At 38.5% G+C, this 24,687-nt stretch overlaps 1 long non-coding RNA gene across 2 annotated transcripts in view; it reads right to left on the reverse strand.

Annotated features, from left to right (window-relative positions):
- LOC307175208 overlaps positions 1 to 24,687 on the reverse strand; it is a 367,514-nt gene that overhangs the window by 286,683 nt on the left and 56,144 nt on the right. For both annotated transcript variants that reach the window (XR_013824265.1, XR_013824266.1), the window contains exon 3: positions 14,138 to 14,204. This is a non-coding gene — a long non-coding RNA (uncharacterized lncRNA). The remainder of the gene's footprint in view (positions 1 to 14,137; positions 14,205 to 24,687) is intronic.

The raw sequence follows: 24,687 nt of genomic DNA on the forward strand, positions 1-24,687 counted from the left end.
TAAAATATGTGCTTGTCCAATCTAGGCAAGCCAACAACCATTAAACAGCATATAGAAAGAAAAAAGAATGGGAATGAATAATCAAGCAAACTATATATGACAAACTTCCAGAGCTGAGGAAAACATTATGGGAAAACACACACACACACACACACACACACACACACACACACACACACACACACACACACACACACACACACACACACACACACACACACACAGTTAGGAATTTTGAATTCCTAAGAGAAAACTGAAATGCTACAAGCATCCAGATACACATATACACACACACACACAAACAGCACCAAGATGAACAAAAACAGCAAACAAACAAAAAAAAAGGTTTACAAAGGAAAAGAAACACAGTGGCTCCAGCACATAGGCATGATCAATCAGCAACTCCATTTCCAGCCTCTCTTCCTTCTCAAGAGAATGGGGGGCAGGGCTGAAAAGTCCAAGCTTCTAATCAGGGCTTGGTCTTTCTGGTGACCAGCCCTCATCCAGGACCATCCAGGAGCCCACCCAGAGTCACCTCGTTAGAAGTAATTCTATCACCCAGGAAATTACAAGAGGTTTAGGAGCCCTGTGTCAGGAACTGGGGCCAAAGACCAAATATGCCCACAAAAGATGCTCCTAGTACTCTTGTCACTTAGGAAAGTTTAGTTGCTTTGTGCCAGAAATGGAATGAAGACCAAATACGTATACATTTCTTATTATAAAGCAAAACATCACAGAATCTCTGTTAGGGGCCAAGCTTAGTGTTTCTCTACCTTCAAGGAGCTCTCCTTCCACTAAGGCAGACAGGAAAACCAATGCAAAGCACAGCCAATGAGGACACACTGTGAAGAAGCTCCCTTTCCATGTGGTATAAGGAAGCCACCTTTTAAGGGATCCTAAACCAGCCAAAGGGATGTGTGTGGGGAGGGCACTATTGCTAAGGGTTAGTCTTAAGGGCTAGTAGGACTTAACCAACTCACAGGAAAGGAGAAAGCTTTGCAGGCAGATTAGAAAACAGGAGGCAAAAACAATGCATTGTGTAGGAGGGAAGAAGTAGGCCTACAAGCTTAGCGGTTGTCAGAATGTTTACAAAATGAGTCATTACATAGACAGAAATGAAGACAAAGAGGTGCGTTGGGCCCAGATCATAGAGGGCCTTATAAGCCTATGGTAAATAATTTGAAGCATATTCTGCAGGGCATTGCTTTTCAATCTTTTGAAGTAGAATAACCCTTTATTCAAATAATATCTACCTGGAGATCTAATATATAAAAAGATGAAAACACAGCATCTTATTAGCATAATTATACAAGCTACAGTTGGTGACATCAGTTTATAGTCAGGCATTAAGTGCAATGAGGCCAATCCAATAAACCCCCAAAGTCTCACCATTAGCATATAATATATTTCTAAATTTAATTTTAGTTGTATATTAGCCAAAAAAAGTCTTAAATCATAGACAGAAAAGTCTGCAAATAGTCATTCAACAACTTTTATTAGACAGAAGTGGCAAAAGAAGCATTATTCTGAGATCTGAATGGAAAAAGAGACAGCCTGAACACTAGCAAACCTGAAGCACAGGTAATAAGCTGACCAGGGGTCAGTCATTCAGGTTAGCCCCCAGGACAGGCCAAGGATTTGGTAGCCTTTCAACAATAACCTTTAAATACTTGCTTAACATTTATTAATGGCAGTGGCGGGGGCATTAGGAAGTTAGTTTTCATTCAGGAAATAATGTGTTTCTTTGTATCCGAAATTTTTTATTAGCAAGTAAGAAAATCCAAAGCTAGGTACTTAAGCAAAAGGAAGAAATTACTGGAAGGTACGGGGGTTCCCAGAATTGACAAGAGGGTGGAAAACCCAGCCTAGAAAACACACAGAAACAAAGACAAACCTTCAAGTTCCAAAATAAGGAAAAAGGGCAACGCCACCTTCAGCAGGAACACTCTGCCCAGGATGCATTCATTCACTGCAGGACACCCCTCTCTCCACTGTGGGACATGGCAGCAGCTGTTGTGGGTGATTCCGAACCCACCCCAGTCATGAATGTGTTTTTAGCTGAGCTCAGGTCCTGAGCCCATTCCTGGCTCTCAGAGGATGGAGAGGAGGAGGCTGTTTCCCCTGAGCTTCTGTAGTAGGAGGGTAAGCAATGGTGGCCGACAGGGAATGAGACTGTGCCCAGGGTTTAGAAGGTAGATGTCAGTCAATCATGGAGGAAAGAGATCCCAGAGGATTTCCCTTGAAACTCAGAAGGGAATGGGAATATTATGTATTCTATGAATAGCAGGGTCTCAACGTTTTCTTTCCACAATATCCTAGGGAATTCACTGGACATCAGAGAGACATAGTTGATTGGTAACCTGAGAAGTTTGGCATTTAGGTGACCTCTTCTCTGGCCACAATGGAAAAATGCCTGAGGTTGGTGCAAAGGAAGAGAAACAGCTTACTTCCTGGGACACTGTTACTCTGACTACATACCAGCTATTACCAAGAGGGACTGAGTTTCAGAAGGACTTGGTCCTCGAAACTTCAGTATACTCTATAAGACCCTTGAACCTTTCTAGAGAGGGCAATTTGGTGGATAAGTAATCAAAGCACAGAAGAGAGTTCAGATGTTGAATAAAAAATCTTAATTTCAAACATTTACTGTGGGCCAGGCAATAGTCATATCACTTTACACATTCAAGTCATTGTATCTTCATATCAACCCAAAGAATAGTTACAGTTGACCTTGAACAAGGAGGGGTTTAATCCAAGCATAATTTATAGTCGACCCTCTGTAACAGAGGTTCCTCCACATACACGAATTAACCAAGTGTATGTAGTACATACAGTACATACAGTACTACACACATAGTACTTACCATTGAAAAATATCCGCGTGTAAGTGCATCTCTGCACTTCAAACCTGCATTATTCAAGGGTTGACTGTACTAGTATTACCCCTACTTTATGCATGAGGGATCAAGAAAAAGTGAGATTAAATAATGGAATCATACAGTAAATAAAGAGCAGAACCAGGTTTCAAATCCAGACAGCCTGCCTCCTGAGTCTCTGTTTGTAGCCTATAAGCTACATTTCTCCTGAGGATCTATGGACTAAAGTTGATACCAGCTACATTTGATGAAAAATAAAGAATCTGTGTACATCGAAAATAACGTCTGGGATTATTTTTCAGGTTGTTCATCACTCCCTACTAGATAACACTGGTTGCTCATATTCATGAAGAACAGGGACTAATAATTCTCAAAGTTTTCTTTAAAATATAATTAAGGTTTTTCTGCCATTTATGTGAAAACACATCTCCTACTATCCTATTATTCTTATTTTCTCTTTGATATTCTTTTGTAATTTTCTAATTCAAACATTTTCCTAAAATATATTAAAGATTTTTAAATTTTAGAGGTAATAAATCACTTGTTCCCATAAAAATAAATATTATCTTTCCCAAATAAATAAATATCAAAATGAGGACTAGTGGGCAACAGATTACTTAGGTTAGAGCTCATGGTTACTGGGACAGTCAACTTCAGGGGAGTCTTGGCAGGAATTTCATTTGATTGGTAGTAAGGTCGCCTTATGTGGTTTGTAATTTATCCTGTAATACTTCAACACAGTTTGATATATAAAATAAAATATCCCATGAAAACTCCCATTTAAGTATGAATTGACCAGTGACTGCCTCCCATCCTTTGTCCAGCCCTTGTTCTGATATTGGACAATATTCCTTTCTATTTGGAGGATCAGGCAGCATCCCACATATTCCTTAGGTCCCATACCCCAAGATCACCTCCATATTACACAAATGGATTTTTTGGATCCCACTTATTTATTTTAGGGGGCTGGTGTTCAGGTTGAGTTTTACTCTGTATCTCAGAGGTGGCTAGTTAACAACTCCAGTTTTAGTTATGGTATAAAAGCCTATTATTCAGAAATTCACAATCCAAATATCGCTACTGTCTTTATCTACTATGAGGATGTGTTAATTAGCATACCGGATCTTAACATTTTCCAAGATATGTCGTTAACTAGAAATTTTTAAGATTCCACCCTTTCAAGAATCCATTGATCCCAGTGTCCTACACATTATGGATCAGAGCCCTGGACTTAGGATTCAGAAGTAGAAGTGTCTGTAGCAAATTAATCAGAGAAATAGTTCCTCTCCCTAATCTAAACTTTAGCTGAATTTTGCTGCTATAATGCTGTCACATCTGTCTTGAGCGAATGTTTTATGTAAAGTGTAAGGATACAGAGCAGAGACTTCAAGTCTTCAGAAGTGACAGTACAACTTTTTGTAATTTCTTGCTAACAGATGGTTTTACATGTGGCAGTCCAAGACTCACTTTCATTTTATTGATAAGACTTTCTATGCTGGGGCACAGTTCGAGGATTAGAAACCTACAGACCTCAGCTATCTCTAAAAATTAAAGAATGCTCCCTATCCACAAAAAAGAACTGATAATTCAGAATATTTGATCAGTCATGGCAATTTGCAGCAGGACTTGATTGGGTCATGAACTGAGCCTTGCAGTTGCAAAATGTTTAAGATAAGTCAGTATCAGTGAAAACTGTAGGGTTTTGTTGTTGTTGTTATTGATTTACCTTGTTTTGTATTAGAGCACTAAATACTTTGGAGGAAGAAGAACACATTTACATTTTGCTGATGATGGAAAGGGTCTCTCATAGAAATCCAAGTGTACTGGCATCACAGAGCTCCTATTCTAACTAGGGAAGTTTTAGTGTCCCTTAATATGCAGGCATCATGAACAGCTATGTGGTAGCCTGACCCTTAATCCTACACCAACTTCAAGGGGTTAAAAATAAATTTTATTACAACACTTTGATCTTTTAAAAGGTATAGAACATTAAAACTATTTTAAACTAAAATTGTCATTGAGCAATTGCAGACTCCCTAAAGCACCTGCATGCAACAACAGTTTGAAAACTGCTAGTGTAGGTGAAGGGAAATTACCAGAGAATTTTAAGGAAGGGAATAATACTAACAGATTTACATTTGAAAGATATGTCTAGTATCTGTGGGAAGAGCAAATTTGATCGAAAAAGACAAAACACAAAGCCCCATTAAGAAGGAATTAGAGGGGCTTCCCTGGTGGCGCATTGGTTGAGAGTCTGCCTGCTGATGCAGGGGACACGGGTTCGTGCCCCGGTCCGGGAAGATCCCACATGCCACAGAGCAGCTGGGCCCGTGAGCCATGGCTGCTGAGCCTGCGCGTCCGGAGCCTGTGCTCCGCAACGGGAGAGGCCACAACAGTGAGAGGCCCGCGTACCGCAAAAAGAAAAAGAAGGAATTAGAATGAGAGTAATGGTGATAGGAATGGAGATAAGCTGGATTGAAAATTTATTTAGAAAGTAAAACTGCAAGGATTTAAATCATTCTACTAACTTTTAGTCTCATTTGTAGTCTTTCCTAAAAGCCATTAGATTAACTGATGTTTCTATTGAAACTGGCTGCATGGTAATGTTAAGAAACATAGACTTCTGTTTAAATCCCAGATGCGGGACTTATTAACTCTGTGTTGTTGAGCAAATTAGCTAACCTCTTGATCTTCCATTTCCTCATCTGTAAAATGGGAATAATAATTTCTACCTCACAGTTTTAATAGTGAGAAAAAGGAAAAAGGTAAATGCCCATGTTAAAGTATTAGAACAGTGCCTACACAAACAAACAATAAAAGATAATTTCTTTCTCAAGAAAAGAACAGTTTAACTAGGACTACACAATAAAAGGAAAATGGTGTGTTAACAGTCTGCATGCAAATATAAAATAAAGGTGTAGGAATTAAGCAATATCTTCACATGGAAGCCAAGCTATTTAAGAGAGAGGAAGTGAAATGAGTAAGACAATGTTATTCTTGTTTTGTTTTGCTTGATTCAATCTATTTTTCCAAGTGGAATTGTGTGTATAACAGAAAAGTTCTCCTGCCAAGATAAAACAAATGGTGAAAGGAGAGAAGATAAAGATGAATTACATGTGCCAACAGGCAATCCTTCACAAATTTGGAAAAAAGAATGATACCCTCTCCATTAAGTTAGCTTGGCCTCATTAGATAGAAAAGTAGAGGACATTGGATGAGATATACAATGACTTGCACTGACCAAAAGCCAAAGGTGGGTAGCCAAGTGCAGCTGTTTAACCATATGAGTTCCCTCACGGCTTAAGAGATGCAGCTCTCTGGGTGCAAGGGTAAAATCCCTTCCATGAGAAGCCAGGAAAAGTTTTTCTCTGGTCTTCCTAATCAGTATTGAGAATGAAATTGTTAGGGGAACCACTGACTGAAACCACCTGCCCTGGCTAGGCACCATAGTAACCACCTGCATGAGTTACCTGACAATAAGAGGTCCTGGTAAGGAACGCAGAACTAACAAGATACCACCAACCGTAGGAATTTGGGAAAGGTCGAAAAGAGAGAGAAGACACCAGTCCAGATGTCCTACCAAACTCCCAGAATCCTTCTCACTGGAATCCATCTTGGCTGAGCAGTTGCGTGTGCCACCAGGAAGGACCCTGCATCAGACTGATTGGCCAGAGACAACCTGGAAACTAACCCCATCACCATAAAACCTGAGACTGCGAGCCAGGTGGCAGATCAATTCCCCTGGGTTCCCTTACTCTGCTGCTCTCTGCCCAGGCACCCCTTCCCAATAAAGTCTTTTGCTTTGTCAGCACGTGTGTCTCCTCGGACAATTCATTTCCAACTGTTAGACAAGAGCCCACTCTTGGGCCCTGGAAGGGGTCCCCCTTCCTGCAACAAAATGAATTATCAATATGGCAAAGCCAGAACTTTTTTACATGTCTTGTGGACATTTAATTCCCAGTCACGATTCGGAGGCTGGATTTTGAGCAGAGAAGATGTAAGTCTGCACATGAAATCAACTTTTGCCGCTATTCAAAACATATCTGCTGGATACTACAAACTGATTCCACTAAACTAGATGAAACTACTATAAATATTCTAGCACCCTACTTTTGTTTACAATCACAGGCAGCCAGTTACCCCTCAGGAACAAATACTCTTTTTTTTTTTACCATTTTATTACCTTAATTTTTTGTCATCAAGTATCATTTTTGTCACATAATTATTATAAGGATAAATTGTGCTGACCTTGGAATTCACCAAAAGGCAGAAAATCTGGGTTTGATTTTTTTTCTGACACAGGTAATAAGTTTTCATCACTTTTCTTTTTAGTTCATCTTAGTCCTGGACTCCTATAAAAATGGTTTATTGAGAAATTCAATAAAATGCCATTGAGACCGAATGGCACTGAGCCTTCATATTATCTTTAAAACTTATTCTCAACTGTTTTTGTATTTGAATATTATCATTAGAATAATTAGAATCTAATCTAAAAACCAATACAACCAACTGTTCCCATTTCTTAATCTTACACCCAGGCACAATCATAGTATGCCTGCCCCTACACCAGGAGTTTCTCTGGATGCCTTCAAACACAAGTTGCCATGTAAGCAAATACATTTGCCACTCCAGCCCTAGGCTAAATCCTTTGTGCATGGTCCCAAGCTTGGGTGTTTCTTTAGTTTGGCTGAGACAGCTGTAAATGTCTGATCAAGGATTTTGCTTCACTAAAACACATCCATAAATGGTCATTTTCCCATTAAGATTAGAGTCTACACTCCCAAGGTAGACCTAAATTGTAGTTTCATTCTTTCACAACTTCATTCAAAAATACGTACAGAGAGCCTAAAATGTGACAAGCACTCTGCCAGGTGCAGTGGACAAAAAAAAATCCCTGCCCTCATGGAGGTTACATTTTAGTTGGATTGTAGGGACACAGTTCACAAATGTATAGATAAAATATATATTATGACTCTTGGAAATAAGTGCTACAGAGAGAAATAAAGCAGAGAAGGGGACAAGAGAAATAGACAGAGGAACTGTCATGTTAAACAGTGTGTCCTGGGAAGTGTGAACCTGGAAGATACCTTTGAGCAGACCTGGAGGGTGTACAGAAACCAACCATGAACAGCCTGGAGGGTTGCCTTTCAAGCAGAAGCAAGGGCCTCCAGTGTGTCTGGAGTGTGTTCCGTGTTGGAGGAACAGCAAGGAGGCCAGTGTGGCCACAGGCGTGAGCCAAGAGAAGAGGAGTAGGTGGTAAGTGCAGAGAATTAGTGAGGGAGACAAGAAGGCAGTGAGGGAAGAGCAGGTTTGGGAAAGAAAATCAAGAGGTCGGTCTGGAGCATCTTAGGACCGAGGTACCTATTAGCCATCCATGTGGAATGATAAATAGACTGCTAATGATCAGGAGAAAATTCAAGGAGCAATACCCACAGAGGAAGAGCTGTGATTAGCATGTGCTGAAGCCTAAGCATGGAAGGGACACGGAGGGGATTAAAAAAAATCTTCTTTCTGCAAAGAGGAAAAAATGGTCGAAGGCAGCAGAGAGAGCATGGCACTGGAAAGCTTAAAGACACTTCTGGGGAAAAAATGCGAGTAGAAGGACATTTAAAGATCCAGGTGGAAGGAATATGTTAATTCTAAAGTGGAAAAAGGAACCCAATCCTAGTGTGAAGAAAGTAAGTAAATTTGTTAAAGTTCCAGCCTCAATTCTCATTGTATTTCTCGGTTAACAATAACAACAAAACACTCGGTTTTTCCATGAGATGCGAGTGACATTTCATATGTATCTATCATAACCTGGGGAACACTGATGTGGCAGAAAGTACTAAGGAAAGGATGCTAAGCACTTCCAAAGCATCCTGTGAGACGTCCAGCAGGGACGTGTAGATTAGGACACATGACCATTTAGAGACCCTCATCAGACTGAGCCATAAGGGAGGGTGGCAGAAACAACCAACTCTCCTCATTAAAGGGCAGAAAGTCTGGATTTCCTGATGGCCCCACATGCTAGCAGAAACACACCTAGAGACAAGAAAGAACCACTTTTATTGCTATTAACAATAAATAATTATGCCTGCACTTGATTCCTCTCCTTTGTTCTAAAGAGCAGCATACAGAAAATCTTCCATTAGTGTAGTAAATTTCATAACATATCATCTTCAAAATAATTTCTCTTCTCAGTGACTGACTCAAAATTTAGCCTTGTTCAGAGTAATCTAGAATTAAATCTACAACAATGAAGTCTGGATTTAGTTTTTTTTTTTTTTTTTTTGGCAGTACGCGGGCCTCCCACTGCTGTGGCCTCTCCCGTTAGCGGAGCACAGGCTCCGGACGCGCAGGCTCAGCGGCCATGGCTCACGGGCCCAGCCGCTCTGCGGCATGTGGGATCTTCCCGGACTGGGGCACGAACCCGTGTCCCCTGCATTGGCAGGCGGACTCTCAACCACTGCACCACCAGGGAAGCCCCATGGATTTACATATTTTTTTAAAGAAAAGATAGCTTTTTCCTTTTGGTTGTGATGTTATTCTGATCATCTTTGGATGAGGATTGGGAGAATGGAAAAGCCCATGAAACTGAACCCCATTATGAGAATCGCTGCATTTAGCAGTAGTTATTAACCTGTTGAGGACCAAAGAGTCTATTAAAAGTCAGATAAAAACCATGGACATGTGATAAAAAAACAGAAAATAAAGTGCTTAGCCTACAGAGAGAAACACAAGCTTACATTTTCATGAGGCTCACAGTTATTTTACCTCGAAAACATTCAGATGGCTCATTAAATCAAAAGTCCTAAAGATGTCCAGCTAGTGGTGAGCAAAAAACATAAACATGGGGACCAAGCCTCTTGACTCTCAGGCCCTCCATTGTTCCACACAGCCTTTTTGAGGGGAGAAAGGAGACAGAGTGTCAGAGTTCATAAACCGACTGTAAAATATAGACTCCTCAACCAAATGTAGTCTTCTAAACCTGAAAAGCTATCTACATTTTAAGACAGAGGAATTTTTTTCTGCCCATCTTTAAAGAAAAGCTGTTTAGTAATTATGGTTAATGTAAAGCAGCTGTTGCTTCTCACAAAGGCAGCTTGACAGTACTGCTGGATGAGTCATGAGTCACACATGAATATGGAATTAGCAAGATGATCATTTGTTCAGTTGTCAAGAATGAAAGTCTGCTGTGAACGTGCAGTCTTTGTGAAAACACCAAAGGAGGGAAGGCACTTTTATTACGGGCTAGAAATTTCAGACTCACCCTCACTAAGGTAAAATAATGTAGAGAGCACCTGATAAGGAATGCAAAAAGGAATTGGGATTTTTTTTTTTTTTTTAATGATCATAGAATGCAAGTAGCTTTTCTCTACAACCCATAGGAAGTGTGTTTTTGAACCAGGGACACCCTGGTCCATTGCAGTACAGATGGACCTTCCTAGTATCTTCTACCAGCCTGGCCTCTGGAGTTAGGGGAATTGTGGTTGGGAACAGAGATGTAGAACTGAACTGATAATAGACAGATATAGAACCAGATCAGAGAGTTAGCCCCTCAGATGTTCTGTGGATGAAAATTAACTTAGCTAAGTTTAAATGACTCTTACACTAGATGAGACATCTTAGACAGAAATCAGGCAACCCTTCCTTCAAAAAAGAGTATGATCTATATAAAATGGTCTGAGCCCTTGGCAAGAGGGTGGGGCATCTCAGATCTTGAAATATGTAAATATATGTCTCTGATTATATCACCAGAAATCACATCCTTCAAGGCTTAGAGAAGATCATATTCATTAATAGAAGGCTGAGAGTTGTCTGAGAGAGTGCATTATGCTTTTTCTGAGGAACATTAAAAAGAATAGCAGAAAAGTGACATTTAAAAAATGTTATTCTTGATAAACATTTTTTGACTTAGGGAGACATGTCTATTAAAGAATAAATATTAAGATAGCTAAGGAATGAACTATTCTCAAATCATACAAGTTATATTCAAAGCTTGGAAACTGATAGATTTTTTATTTCTTAGGTCAGTATTGAAGACAATTTTAAAGCTATTCTTTAATTTACAGTTTTACACTGTTGATATGAAGGTCACATGGTAATGAGTACTTAACAAATGCTGTTAAATACAAACCATGACACTATTGAACATGTGCAGTTTAAATCAGCTCCTAAAAGTTAACTTGTACAATCTGCACAGAATGGTTAACCGTCTCTCTCTAAACTTGAGACGGTTGCATTACGCTCTCTGGTTTGTGCTATTCTAAGCTGTTTAGTTTATCATTTCTATGATACTCTAAGTCAAGTAAGGACAGCTTGATTTTGCTGATAGCTGATGAAACTGTAGAATGCTGCATAATTAGATAGAAGGGAAGTATCTTAAGAAGGAAAATAAACATCCAGGAAGTTATTCTATGGGAGGGGGAGGGTGGGGTAAAGGGATGTGAAAAATGTTTCTTGCCCTGTTACCCGACTTTTCCAAGAACTCTGATTTAGTTTTTGTTTACAGCATTAAGTCTGACATTCCTGAAAGTCTTTACTTAAATAACTGACATCTGAATAGTGCTTTATGATTATGAAAGCGCTCCACACACACTATCTCCTTCAGCACTCAAAGTAACTTAGGAGATATATGTTGTTGTTACCCCTTTTAATAAGGATGCTTGGGCTGCCTGAATTTAAATTATTTCCCCAAAGTTAATACGTGGTAAGTGACAAAACCGGGAAGTAAACCCAGAAGTGTTCTGCTCTTTCACCAGTGCGATGCTGCCTTTCACTTGGGAATTTGCAAGCCTGAAAAGAAGCAGGAGCCAGGCATCTTGATTTGCCTAAACTATGCTAAAACCTCCTGGCTTGCAGTCTCTCCTACACACTGCTGATTCCTAAAGTAGAAGCAATGAAGTCACTACCAACTCCGGATGCTCCAAATGTATTAGTCCAGGCACGAGGGCTCTTAAAAACCAGCCAAACCTCATTTGCAGTAAAAATAAAAACAGTAATAATAGTAATTACATACATTTCCTGTTTATTATGCGGCAGGCACTATGCCAAGAAGTTTACATATATTACCTCATTTATTCCTAACCAAAAAACTCATGAGGCCAGTACTATTATTATATCCATCTTCCAGTAGAGGGAATATGGAAAGCTGAAAGGTGAAGTCGCTGTTTCAGGATGCCTTACCTTCTCTCTCACTAGGTTCACAGTACACTGCCTTTCCTTTTGATTAAAAAGGTCAGAAATAGAAGGGTTGGGGGTCTACTGCATCTGGATCTAAAGAAAGCTGTTATCAAGTGGAAAGTGGAAGGATTGTGGCAGTGATGCCTCATGGAATTTAAAGTGTTTTATAAATTTTGCTTACAAGCAAAGAGAAAGCTTAGAGAGTTTTGAATTATGCAGAAAAATGTTATCCTCAAAATCCAAGAATGAGGCACAATGGGTACAAGATGACCATAACCTTGATAAACTGGGATAGCACTCAAATTAGTTTACATAACTACACCCAACTAAATGCTGATTATACAAAACGTTTCTGAAATATACTAAACATGTAAAAGTAAAAAAAAAGTAGAAGGGCAATTAAGCAGACAAAAGAAAGAAAAGAAAAAATGGAAATGTAATGGGATACAGCTCAAATTAATTTACATAACTAAATCCAACTATATACCAGTTATATGAAACACTTCTGAAATATATTGAACATTTAAAAATAATAAAGGAAAAAGAAAACAATTAGCAAATGAATAGAGGGGGAAAGGAAGAAACAGAAATATAAACATCAAACTGCATTGATATAACCAAAAGAGAGATTTGGTACTTAAACCATAACTGACTTTTGTCCTGAGTGATGAACATGTGTGTGACTAGAGGAACAGCATCTTTATACTGCTGTAAAAGCCTTGCTGCAACTAGAGGAGGAGAGAGAACAGCCCTGAAACGAGGGAGGAGCTGTTTAACCAGCTTTTGTACAAGTTAGGACCAGAGAGTCTCAGAGCTGGTTTTGGAGGTCTGAGCTAGAAAGAGATCTTCTGAATTAGAAAATGAGGGTAATTTTTTAAAAAATTATTTGCTTGTTATTTATAGCTCCTAAAAGGGAGGGAAAGAGAAAAGGGATGCTTAAAATTAGAATTTTACTTGTTTCTACTTGAGCCATGTAAATGTCCTTGTTCAGCTCCAGGCTCTCTGTAAAACACAACACAGACACTTGTGCACTGTGCACCTGCTTCTGGGTGCAGGCTCAAAGGGTGTGGTTGTGTGTGTTTTTGCTTTGGGTGTTTCGGGTGACCATTGGTCAAATTCTGATTTATCCAAACACCTTGCAAGCTTCTCAAGATTTTGTCCTTTTTCTCTTGGACAAATAATAATAGTAATAATAAATTGTGACTGTTAACCATTATTCTCAGACATGCTACATGAACATCTTTGTGCACCTTCCTCAGACATAAAACTTTCATGTGATTGTTAGAAACTGAACATGGAATGAGTGTAAAATTCATCTGAGAAATTTCCATCCAAATTTGTGACACTGATGTTACAATAAAGCAGAGAGAAGGCAAACATTACATTGTCTCACAAAAATGTTGTAAGATATGGTTAACCTCATCATGTTCAGTAATTTCTGCCTGGAGAGATTATACTGGGGTCTAAATGTTCTCCCCAACTTTGAATCAGATACCCAGGTTTGAGGAAAGCCCCTATGCCTGCATGCATACCTCCCCAAACTGGGTCTCTTTCATCTAAATCTTTAATAGTCTCAAGAAATAGGAAAATATCACAGAATCACAATTAGAGGTAAAGGCCATTCTGAATTACAGATACCAGATGTACAGACATAGAGGATATTTATAATTGCAATTCTCCAATTTTAGCAAAGAATAAATACAGAAACACAAAAATTTACCAGTCTAGATACTAAAGAACATTTTTTTCTCACCAGTGGTCATAAAATTTGTAATTGATTTGAACTTAAACAGAACAATAGGCAATCAAACAAATCAGAATAACAAAATAGTTTCTCCACCATCTCTCATCCAAAAGATAAAAGATCTCAATAAACCTTTAGTCTATTTACAGTGATCACCAAGTAATCAGACCATAAAACAAATTACCAATCACTGCTGCCACCAGTAAGGAATAACAACTTATCTGCCTTTAACAAACCAAAAACACAACACAATACAGCATAACAGAAAATTATTGAAGAGGAGAAATTAAATTTTTAAAAAAAAATCAGCCAAGTTCCACTATGACTTTGGAGTTACCATAATGAGACTTACCCACTCCTGCAGTGAGGAAGTTTATCCAGTTCTGTTGAGTACATCCATTGAGCATCTCCAGGGAAGCCTTTTAAAATCAGATAAACAATATTTAAGCATTGGGATAATAGTACAAAAAATAGGAAAACAATTCAATAAAAGATGAAATAGCCTTGAGTTCACAGAGTATATAGTATAATTTAATATATGTTAACAGAGGCATTACAGATCAGTGGAAAAAATAAGGATTATTCAATAAGAGACTGAGAGATTAAGGTATTTGGAAAGAAAACAAAATTAACTCACAATCTTACAGTACTATCTAGTATAATCCAGTTCAAATATATCAACTGACAAAATGAAAAAAATCAATCATTTTAAAAACTATCAGAAAAAATAATATAGTTATTTTTACACTGTTTGGAGGGAAGACTTTATAACATACTTTTTTTTTTAAACTCAGATGGATAGGTTTGATTCCATGATACTCTTGGTCTGTGGCATACTCTTGTCTTTGGTCACTTCAAAGCTCTCTTCTTGTCCCACCTTTTGTTTGTGGTAATGTTCATATCTCATACTCCATCCCTTACTTCCCTCCCAGAGAATTGTTTTGATGTTTTTAAATGTTGGTATTTTCCATTTATACATGTTCATGAGCATACATATGTTTTTTAGTTTTCATAAATGCCATTATGTTATATATCTCATTATTTTGTTTTCTTCACTCAATACCATGTTTTCAAAATTCTGCCTGTTGCCATGTGTTCAATTACGACTTTCTTCAAATTGCTGCATGATACTCCATGGTGGGTGGGCATGGAGTGATTTTGTGTTTTGTTTTTGCTTTTGGTTTGTTAAAGACGGATAAGTTATTATTCCCCATTGGTGGCAGCAATGACTGAAGATTTGATTTTATGGTCTGATTATTTGATGAGACTGTAAATGGATCAATGGTTTACAGATATCTTTCATCTCCTGAATGAGAGATGACAGAATTTTTGTTTTGTTATTGATTAGTTTTATTGCCTATTTGTCTGTTTGGATTCAGTAGACCCTTTGATCTGCTGCAGGCTTCACTCCAATTATATCCAACTTCTGACAATACAAATTATACTTAAATGATTTCATAGATGCCCCTGTGGGCCTGGGTGAGTGTTTCTTTTGGATATATACGCAGGAGTGCATGGTTGTAGGGAAGGCTTATGTTTAATTTGAATAGATGGTGTCAGCTTGCACTACAGAATGACTGCAATTATCCGAATGGATTTGATAACCTTACAAATGATATAGATAAATTAGCAATTTTTTACCTAAGTGAGGCTAGAAGAGTAGAAAGAAGTTGTTAGATTTCAGTCGGTAAAAGGAATGAATTTTGTCATCTATCACTGTAACTGTTGCATTATAAGCCACCCTAAAAATCAGTGGCTCACAAGAAAAGGGCTTTCTTTTCTTACACACAGGTTTGCCTGGGGCTGCTCTGCTCGAGCCTACAGATCACTTGGATTTGCTTCCAGACTTTGAGTTAGGTTCTGATCTGTTCTAGTCATCTCTTCCCTCTCCTTGGATCTGTGGCTACCTGAGGCAAGTTATCAGTGGATGACAAGAGTTTGAGTCGGAGAACAGGGAGGATCATTGAGGCCTTAGCTTGGAACAAACAAACCACTATTTTGTTCATAGTCTACTGGACAGAGCAAGTGCCATGGTCACGTGCAGCACCCATGGGTGAGGGAATAGCTCTGTCATTTAACTGAAAGATTGAGATCAGTAATCCAGTGTGTCACAGCCGACTTTCAAGGCAAGGTGAAGAATGTCGGGAAACTTGATATTTCAGTAGTATTTCCAACATATACCAAAACAACTTGTAAGGGAAGGGTATAGGAATTAGTATGGGCTGAAAGGGTCAGAAAAACAAAAAAAAAACCAGTTGGGAATGGAATTAAAGGAAAAGATAGATGACCACAAGTGTTTCCTCTAGGGTGAAGATTTTAGTTCATTAGGAAGAGAAAAAATGTATTTGGGGCAGTGTAAGGAGGCAATCAGTTGGACAAATGGATATCTATTTCCTCAATTAAAATGTGTAAAGGGGGCTTCCCTGCTGGCGCAGTGGTTGAGAGTCCGCCTGCCGATGCGGGGGACACGGGTTCGTGCCCCGGTCCGGGAGGATCCCGCATGCCGCGGAGTGGCTGGGCCCATGAGCCGTAGCCGCTGGGCCTGCGTGTCTGGAGCCTGTGCTGTGTGACGGGAGAGGCCACAGAAATGAGAGGCCTGCGTACCACAAAAAAAGAAAAAAAAAAATGTATAAAGAGTTGGAGGACATAAATATTCAAGCTGGCAAAAGTAAATACCTTTTAATTCAAATTCTCTCTTCAAGTAGAAATACTTAGCAGACTTCTTTCTGTCTCTTTAAGCATTCCACATTTCTTTGAGAGTTAGGGGAACTGGGGTCTAAATGAGTCCCTTGGCCTGTGAAGCTCAGTTTCAACGGAGTTTAAGCAGCCCTGTGCAAATGATCCTAGCATTTTCCTTTACCTCTGGATCATGTTCCTATTAACTAAATTATGCTGAATTAAATATAAAATACTTGAAATGAATGACTATGCCTTAATTAAAAAGAAAAAAAAGTACCTACTTCCACATTGTTCTTCATTTGGAAAAGGCAATTAGTCACATTTTAGAACACTTCTAATTTAATCAGAACTTCAGTGATATTAACTTCTTTAATCCTAAGAGCATGGACCTGGTAAGATTCATTCATTTTTAAACCTCAGATTCATTCATCTATGTATGCAAATGATCTCCCTTATGATACTATTTCCCATTCATGCCTGTTCACATTTTCTATATGCAAATAGATCTGCTCTTCAACGTAAGCATATTTAATCAGGGCATAAGCAACATGTTATTGTCCACAGCTGAACAAATGAGATCCCAATGCTATATTAAAAAAAATTCTTGATTAAAAAAATTTAATGACTTTTTATATTTAGATTCTTGAATACATGCCTAAAAACAATTCTTATGAATTCTAATTTCTTCTAGTCCAAAAACGGCAGCATTGAGAGAGTTGGTGAGGCACTGTTGAGAGAAACATAATTGTCACCAGGCCACTTCAATATTCCAAACGGAAGTATCTAGCACTTAAAACATCCCTACCCTTTAATCCTAAATTAAAATATACACTCAGTATGGTTGATCTCAGTTATCATATCCTTATCGGGAGTCAGGACCTAAAAATATTTTCTGGATACAAATGAATCCCTAATTGGCAGAGATATGTTTAACAGGACACTCCCTTACTTAGTTTACATTGCTGACCCTACTCCCTAGTGACCCAAACCAGGTATCTGCTCTTTAGATCCCATTTCTGAAATGGGGCCAAAGTCTCTCCTGGACTCTTTCGTGATCCACGCTAGAAACTCATGAAAGACTGAATGCATCTTTCCTCGTGTGCACTTTCTCTGTCCTCAGAAACAGAATCAAAGCTGAAACTGCTGTGGACAGCCAAGGGAATTTTCCCAACCGGTAACTGATATTCTCAAAGGAATGCTTTTAAGTCCAATTTTACTGCTAGTATTTTATCCCAGCCATGTTCACTCCAAAATTAACAATTACAATAATTATTTGCATTTCTCTCATTATTTCCTTCCAAGTAGCTCAGTCACATCCACCTGGCAGAGCTTGACTCCTGAGTTCCTGACCGCCACAGAGATATGGGTGCACAGTGGAAGCAATGAAGGTCAGACTTTTCTTCCACCACACAGAAGACACAATCAATCTTACCTTCAAGGTCCATGGAATCAAGCAACTTGTCACCAGAGGTGGTGGTCAAATTGATAACATGGTCTTTAATGGATTTTATCTCCTTCCCTCTTTCATTCTCCTGTTCCTAATGCCTCCTCCCTGGGATGGTCTTCCAGAATCAACCATCTGCATGCAATTTTTTTCTCTCAAGCTCTTGCTTTTGTGAGAACCCAAAATCAGTCTGTACCTTCATGTCTCATTATCCCTCTCTGTTGATCTGTCTGGTTATCTTTCTATTTACTCACCCTTCTTAGGGATATTGTAATTTATACGAAAATTATTGCATTGAAAGAAATCATAGGTCAACAGAATAACTAGTATGTAATGCTAGTAAGTACCAAGATATAAGCACTTTTAATATTGCAGGTATACTCTTCCACAATTTTTCTTCAGAATATTTAAATATTTATGTATCTATAATGTATTTTGCAAAAAAACGGGATCCCACTATCCTATATCCACACATATACATAGATACATATAGAGAGCCTCTTTTTCAATTATTCTTCACATGGGTATTTCTTTATCTCCATAACGCTAGATATATCGTATGTTTTCATAGCTGCATTGGTAATACTGCAATATTTGGATGGCTGTGCCCAGATTTTAAAAATAGTATCTTACAGATAAACGTTTAGCTTATTTCTGATTCTTTAATTTTGTAAAACAGTACTATCAAAGCTTTGCTTTATATGCATCCTTGTTCAATTAAACAAATTATTTTCTTAATATAAATTTCTGTGTGAACGATACTGTTTTCACAGAGAATGTGTACCTGCTGAAATTCCTGCCAGAAGCGGCTTATGAGATACATGTGCCATCACACCCTGACAGGACATTGCTGACATTATTCATTTTCTTAGGTATTCTGACAAAAATGCATACACAATTATAGAAAATGGAGATATATACGTAAACATATGAGTTAATATTTGTTTGATTGTTATTGAAGCAGCACACGTTTTCATGTTTGGCCACTTCTGCATGTGTGTTCTTTTTGAATTGCTTGTTCATCTAGTAGTTCATAATAAGCTCTTTAACAAATCATTCATTTCAATGGCAAATAATATTGAGACCTACTATATGCTCGATATTATGTGTTAGGAGCTGCAGATACCACAGTGAATATAAAACATGGCCCCTTCCCTACGGTGCCTCAAGTCTACCAAAGAAGAGGGACACTAAAAAAGACAGCTGGGTTGGTAAATAATTCCCTGGCACAGAAAGTATGGTAAGAGAGGTCAGAGAATCAGGCCATCAGAAAAGACCATGCAAGGAAGAAATGCTTAAATTGAAATTGAAGAGTAAATGGGAATGAGCCAGGTGAAGAAGGACAGAAGAACATTTCATGGAGAGGGAAAAGGAATAAAGGCCTGGAGAAAAAAGTGTATCATGTTTGGATATATTAACCCTTTGTCACTATATCTATATATCTATATCTGTATATATCAAACAGTTTTCTTAGGTAATCTTTAAGCCATTTTTGTCAAAAGGAAGTTTTAAAAAATTCTTATTGTCAAACGCTTTCCCTTATGATTTTAATTTTTGTTGTCATACCTAGATAGTCCATTGCTTTCATAAGGTTGTATTATCACTCACTTATATTTCCTTCCAGTACTTTAATTATTTTCTTTCAAACTTAAAAATAATCTGGAATGTATTAATATTTGGTTGGAGAGTATGAGATGGACATCTTTTTTCAGATGAATTTATAATCATTTTTTTCTCCAAGCTTACATTATCCAGTAGATTCCTATGCTTAATGAAAGAAATTTCTGGAAGCAAATATCTATCTCCTATCACACATTGGTTAGACTCACAGTGATCAAATACCCCCAAACATTACCAAGTCTCCTCCTCTGGCCCAATACATGCTTCTCTCTGCTTCTCACTCCTAATTTACATCTCATTCTTCTAAAATTCTTACAAATTACTCTGTCCATGACAGTTCCTCCAAATTAAGTCAATTTGTAACTTTTTATTAGTCAACCATAAAAGTGACAAGTTAGAGAACAGAAGTTAATATCCACTAGTAGGAAAATAATATATCAGAACTACATTTTACCTTCTTTGGAGGTATGCAATTCAATAAAATTTTTATTATAATATTTCAAAAATAACTAAGAGAAAAGGAGCTCACTCTAAGGTAACTGGTACTTAGACTGCATGAAATTAGCACAGTGAAATAAACGAAAAAATTTAGAAAGGGTCCTTCCCCCAAATAAGGTCATTTGTATAGTCAGTTCCCACAAGGAGGATTAGATTCTCTCTGAAGCAAAGATACTTTGTTGATCTTGAGAAACACAAAATACTTTTGCTTGTAGCAGCCTGAAGTCTGACAGATGGTCACGAAATATTACCAGAAATAAGAAATAAACACTGTCAAATACATTCCATATTTTTATAGGCACTCAATAAAAGCAGCTTATGACAATCTGAATTAGTCATTAAACTACATAACTAAAAGTATTATTATTTTTATGACAGTAATAAGAATGCAGTCACTTTTTCCCTCAATATTGTTTTCTAATTTTGAGTACATTTCACATGAACTCTAAAATTGCCAGGAAAACAGCATTAGCTTTTATATTAAAAATATTAGAAGAGATGTGATTATTCTTTTCCTAAAGAATTGCTGTCTTTGATGAATGACAAGATGCTGGCGTAGAACGCAGTCACATTAACTGTTTGCTTGATTTGGTAAACCCTATCGTTTCTCAGGTAAGGTTTAGATCCTAATTAATTTGGTGGGGTGGGTGAAGGGGAGTTGATGCTAGGAAAGAAATAAGTGATTAATTCATCTCACTGATTTGAGGGTCAATTGTTCATATTGGCCGGGGAGTCCTCAGCCATGAAAAAATGATTTGCAGAAGCTGCAGCAAAGAACAGTCTAGATTCAAGCTTAGGAGTGGATCAAGAAAGGCAAACAGGGTGTGAGTCTTAGGAAGTTGGTGAAACTTGGGAGGAGCAGCCACGGCCACATCTGAGAAGGTCAGTACAAGAAAAAATCAACCACCTGGTCTAAGTGCAGAGTTCTGGCCAGAAATCATCCTAGTCCTTTGGTAAAGTGTATTCCTGTACGCTCCCTTGTCTGAGGAACGCCACACATCTCCCTGGCCTGAGCTTCTGCTCCCTACTGTGGATGTTTGGGAAGGGAAGTTCTTGGAGTCACGAACAGAAGGGCCAGCTGAGACAGAGCTGGACTGCTGCAGAAAACAGCTTCCACTTCCCAAGCACAGGGGTGCTTGGCGGGGTGCCTGAGGACGGTGCACCCTAAAATAATGTTTCTTTTAGCATATCTTCCTGGAGAACATAAACTACCCATTTTAAGTTAAAACATAGGATTTGCCAAGATGGTAAACCAGACTGGAGTTAATTCTGGGGTTTAACAAAATTTTTTCCCCATAATCTAGTACCTAGTTGTCTAAGCTTTTTGTTACGTTGTCTAGCATCTATGTTAAGACTAGAATGAGGGGAATTCCCTGGTGGTCCAGTGGTTAGGGCTCCACGCTTCCACTGCAGGGGGCATGGGTTCCTTGGTCAGGGAACTAAGATCCTGCAAGCTGTGTGGCAAGGCCAAAAAAAAAAAAAAAATACTAGAGTGAGAAAAAGTGTAGAGAAAGCAAAAGAGGAGGAATGAGGGGCCATATTCCATTGCTGAGACCTTTAAATTGCAGATAGGGGGATTATCTTGGAAGACATGAAATATCTCTAATTATTAACATTTGGTCCTTGTGCCCTAATGATGTACATCACCTTCCTAGCTCTAAATTGCTGTTCAGACCACTACAAGCCATTTTGTGGCTTTTCCATTGGTCCATGACTGCAGCATTTGCAAACCTGTCCTATTCGGTCCCTGATGTCAGTCTGCTACGAAAACAAGGCACTTCATGTGACAGTGAACTGATGTAAGTTCTGATGTAAGAGGTGCCCTCAACCTGAAAAATGCTCAGGAACACACTCAGTACCAGCCCTCTCCACACAGAAGGGTGGTACCATTCTCTTCTCAAACCCATTCTGGAGCCACCACTAACATTGTTGGTATCTCCATTTATACCTTATAAAAGGGAACAAACAAGAAGCATTTGGACTTGTCCAAAAGATAGTGCATTTCAAGGAGGAGCTCCTTACATGACAGAGTAATAAAAGGTACCTTACCATCCGTGTCCGCACCAGCTATTAAAGGGCAGTAGAAGCATTCTGGGTGAATTAAAATCAATATTCACAACTTTTATTGTTTAACAGAGAACATAATGCTTATGATGATGTTTGTTATCGAGGGAGGACTGAAAACTCTGAATGACTGCCAGTATTTTCTCAGTAAAACTGGTAAATACCCTCAAGGATATCATTATAACAAGCAAGGAGCAGGTGGTTATGAGCTTCACACTGGATAAAGAATGTCGAGGTGGCAACGATTTTATTTCTGATGATTAACGCTGACAACTTTCCAGGGAAATATTCTGAGTGGCTGCATCACCGAGCTCATTAATGAATATGAAATTGAGGTTAATTCTAAATAAGAATATATCTGAGACCCCTCTATGGAAAGTTAAGTTCCAATAACCTGCTCCCTTTCAGCAGAAGTCTAAGTGTCAGAGGACCGTGCAGATGGAATGAGGGTTGCCTCTTATTCCTAATCCCGTACTGGCGAGGATGCAATTACGGACTTGTGCTAACACATACACCATGATTCCTGCCTGCCCAACACCTGGGAAAATTGTTGCAGAATCCCAAGATAACTGTGAAACTGACTCTGCTGATAGGTAAATAGGTCCTTAAAAAGGAATATCCAGGGGTGGCATTTTTCTCCCTGGACACTGTACTGTTTTATGGAAGGGAAGAGGAGACCTATTGGTTGCCAGATCACTAATCACGGGAAAAATGAAGACATAACAATGGAAAGAGCAAAAAGAACCAAGAAATTCAGAATTGTATTGCCACACTACGTCACGATGAGTCCCTGTAATATCCTCATGTCAAAAAAAGTTAATTTGTGTCTGTACATTCGAAGTCCAAGCTATTAAAATAAATGCTTCTGTGATTTCAAGATAAATAGATGAGGTGGGGAAAGGAAGATAATATCTACCAGAGTGTAAGCAAAAGAAGATAATATCTACCAGGAGGCTAAACAAGTTTCACTTCATTTGCCAACTCCGTTTCATTTTTAGGGATTTCCTGGAGCACTGGGTGGCCAAGAAGGGTGAGGCTACATGCAGACGAAGTCAAAAGGAAGGCCAAGGCTGATCAGTGATGCTGTCATGGCCTTGGGTCAGGGAGAAGGTACATAATGGGGAATTAGGAGGGAAACTTGGGTCCTGTGCTTACTAACCCTTGATGAAGAAAGTGGTATTGCATGTCAAGGACCGGAGAGACCCTAACTGGCACTTATAAATCATACACCATTCACTCATAAAATATTTTGAATCTTACTGAATAAGGACGTGCCTGCTGGTTTTGCAGACCGAGTTACATAGCTACTTAGGACTTGAGCTGAATTCACAAAAACCAATGTAGCATCAGATGGCAAGAGAATCATTTAATAGGCTTCCAGTAGAATATATTGTTTGTAATGCGATGCATTGTTTAAATAAGGAAATATTTTTCATCTATATTTGATTTCTATGCTAACAGTGAATTTTTAAAGAATGAACTTTTTAAATTGATATATAATTGAAATAGAGTATTATTTTACTTTTAGGTATACAGTATGACTCCGTATTTGTATATATTGCAACAAGATCACACATATGTTTAGTTGACATCTGTTAGCACATATAGTTACAGAATTTTTTTTCTTGTAATGAGAACTTTTAAGAGCCATTCTCTCAGCATCTTTCAAATTTGTAATACAGTATTATTAGCTATAGTCACCATGCTATACATTACACCCTGACTTTTTAAATTTATAACTGGAAGTTTATACCTTTGACTCCCTTCACCCATTTTGCCCACCCTCCCACCCCTGCCTCTGGCAACCACTAACTTGTTCTCTGTATTTACGAGCTTGCTTTTTTTTTGTTGCTGATTTTTCTGGGTTTTTTTTTTTTTCTTCTAGATTTGACATATAAGTGAGACCACATGGCATTTGTCTTTCTCTGTCTACCTTATTTCACTAAAAGAATGTCCTCAAGGTCCATCCATGTTTTCACAAACGTCAAGATCCCATTCTTTTAGAAAAACAAATACCATATGCTAACACATATATATGGAATCTGAAAAAAAAATGGTTCTGAAGAACCTAGGGGCAGGACAGGAATAAAGACGCAGACGTAGAGAATGGACTTGAGGACACGGAGAGTGGGAAGGGTAAGCTGGGACGAAGTGAGAGAGTGGCATGGACATATATACACTACCAAATGTGAAATAGCTAGCTAGTGGGAAGCAGCTACATAGCACGGGGAGATCAGCTTGGGTGCTTTGTGACCACCTAGAGGGGTGGGATAGGGAGGGTGGGAGGGAGATGCAAGAGGGAGGGGATATGGGGATATATGTATAGCTGATTCACTTTGTTAGAAAGCAGAAAGTACACACCATTGTAAAGCAATTATACTCCAATTAAGATGTTAAAAAAAAAGATTCCATTCTTTTTTAGAGCTGAATAATATTCCATAATCTATCTATATTTATAGATAGACAGCCAGAGAGGCAATCTCTTTTACCCATTCCTCCATCCATGGACCCTTAGGTTGTTTTTTTTTTTGGCTATTGCAAATAATGCTGTAATGGACCTAGGGGTGCATGCATCTTTAAGTTAGTAGTTTCATTTT

This window comes from Stenella coeruleoalba (assembly GCF_951394435.1).
Source record: "Stenella coeruleoalba genome assembly, chromosome: 16".
NCBI classification, from domain to species: Eukaryota; Metazoa; Chordata; class Mammalia; order Artiodactyla; family Delphinidae; genus Stenella; species Stenella coeruleoalba.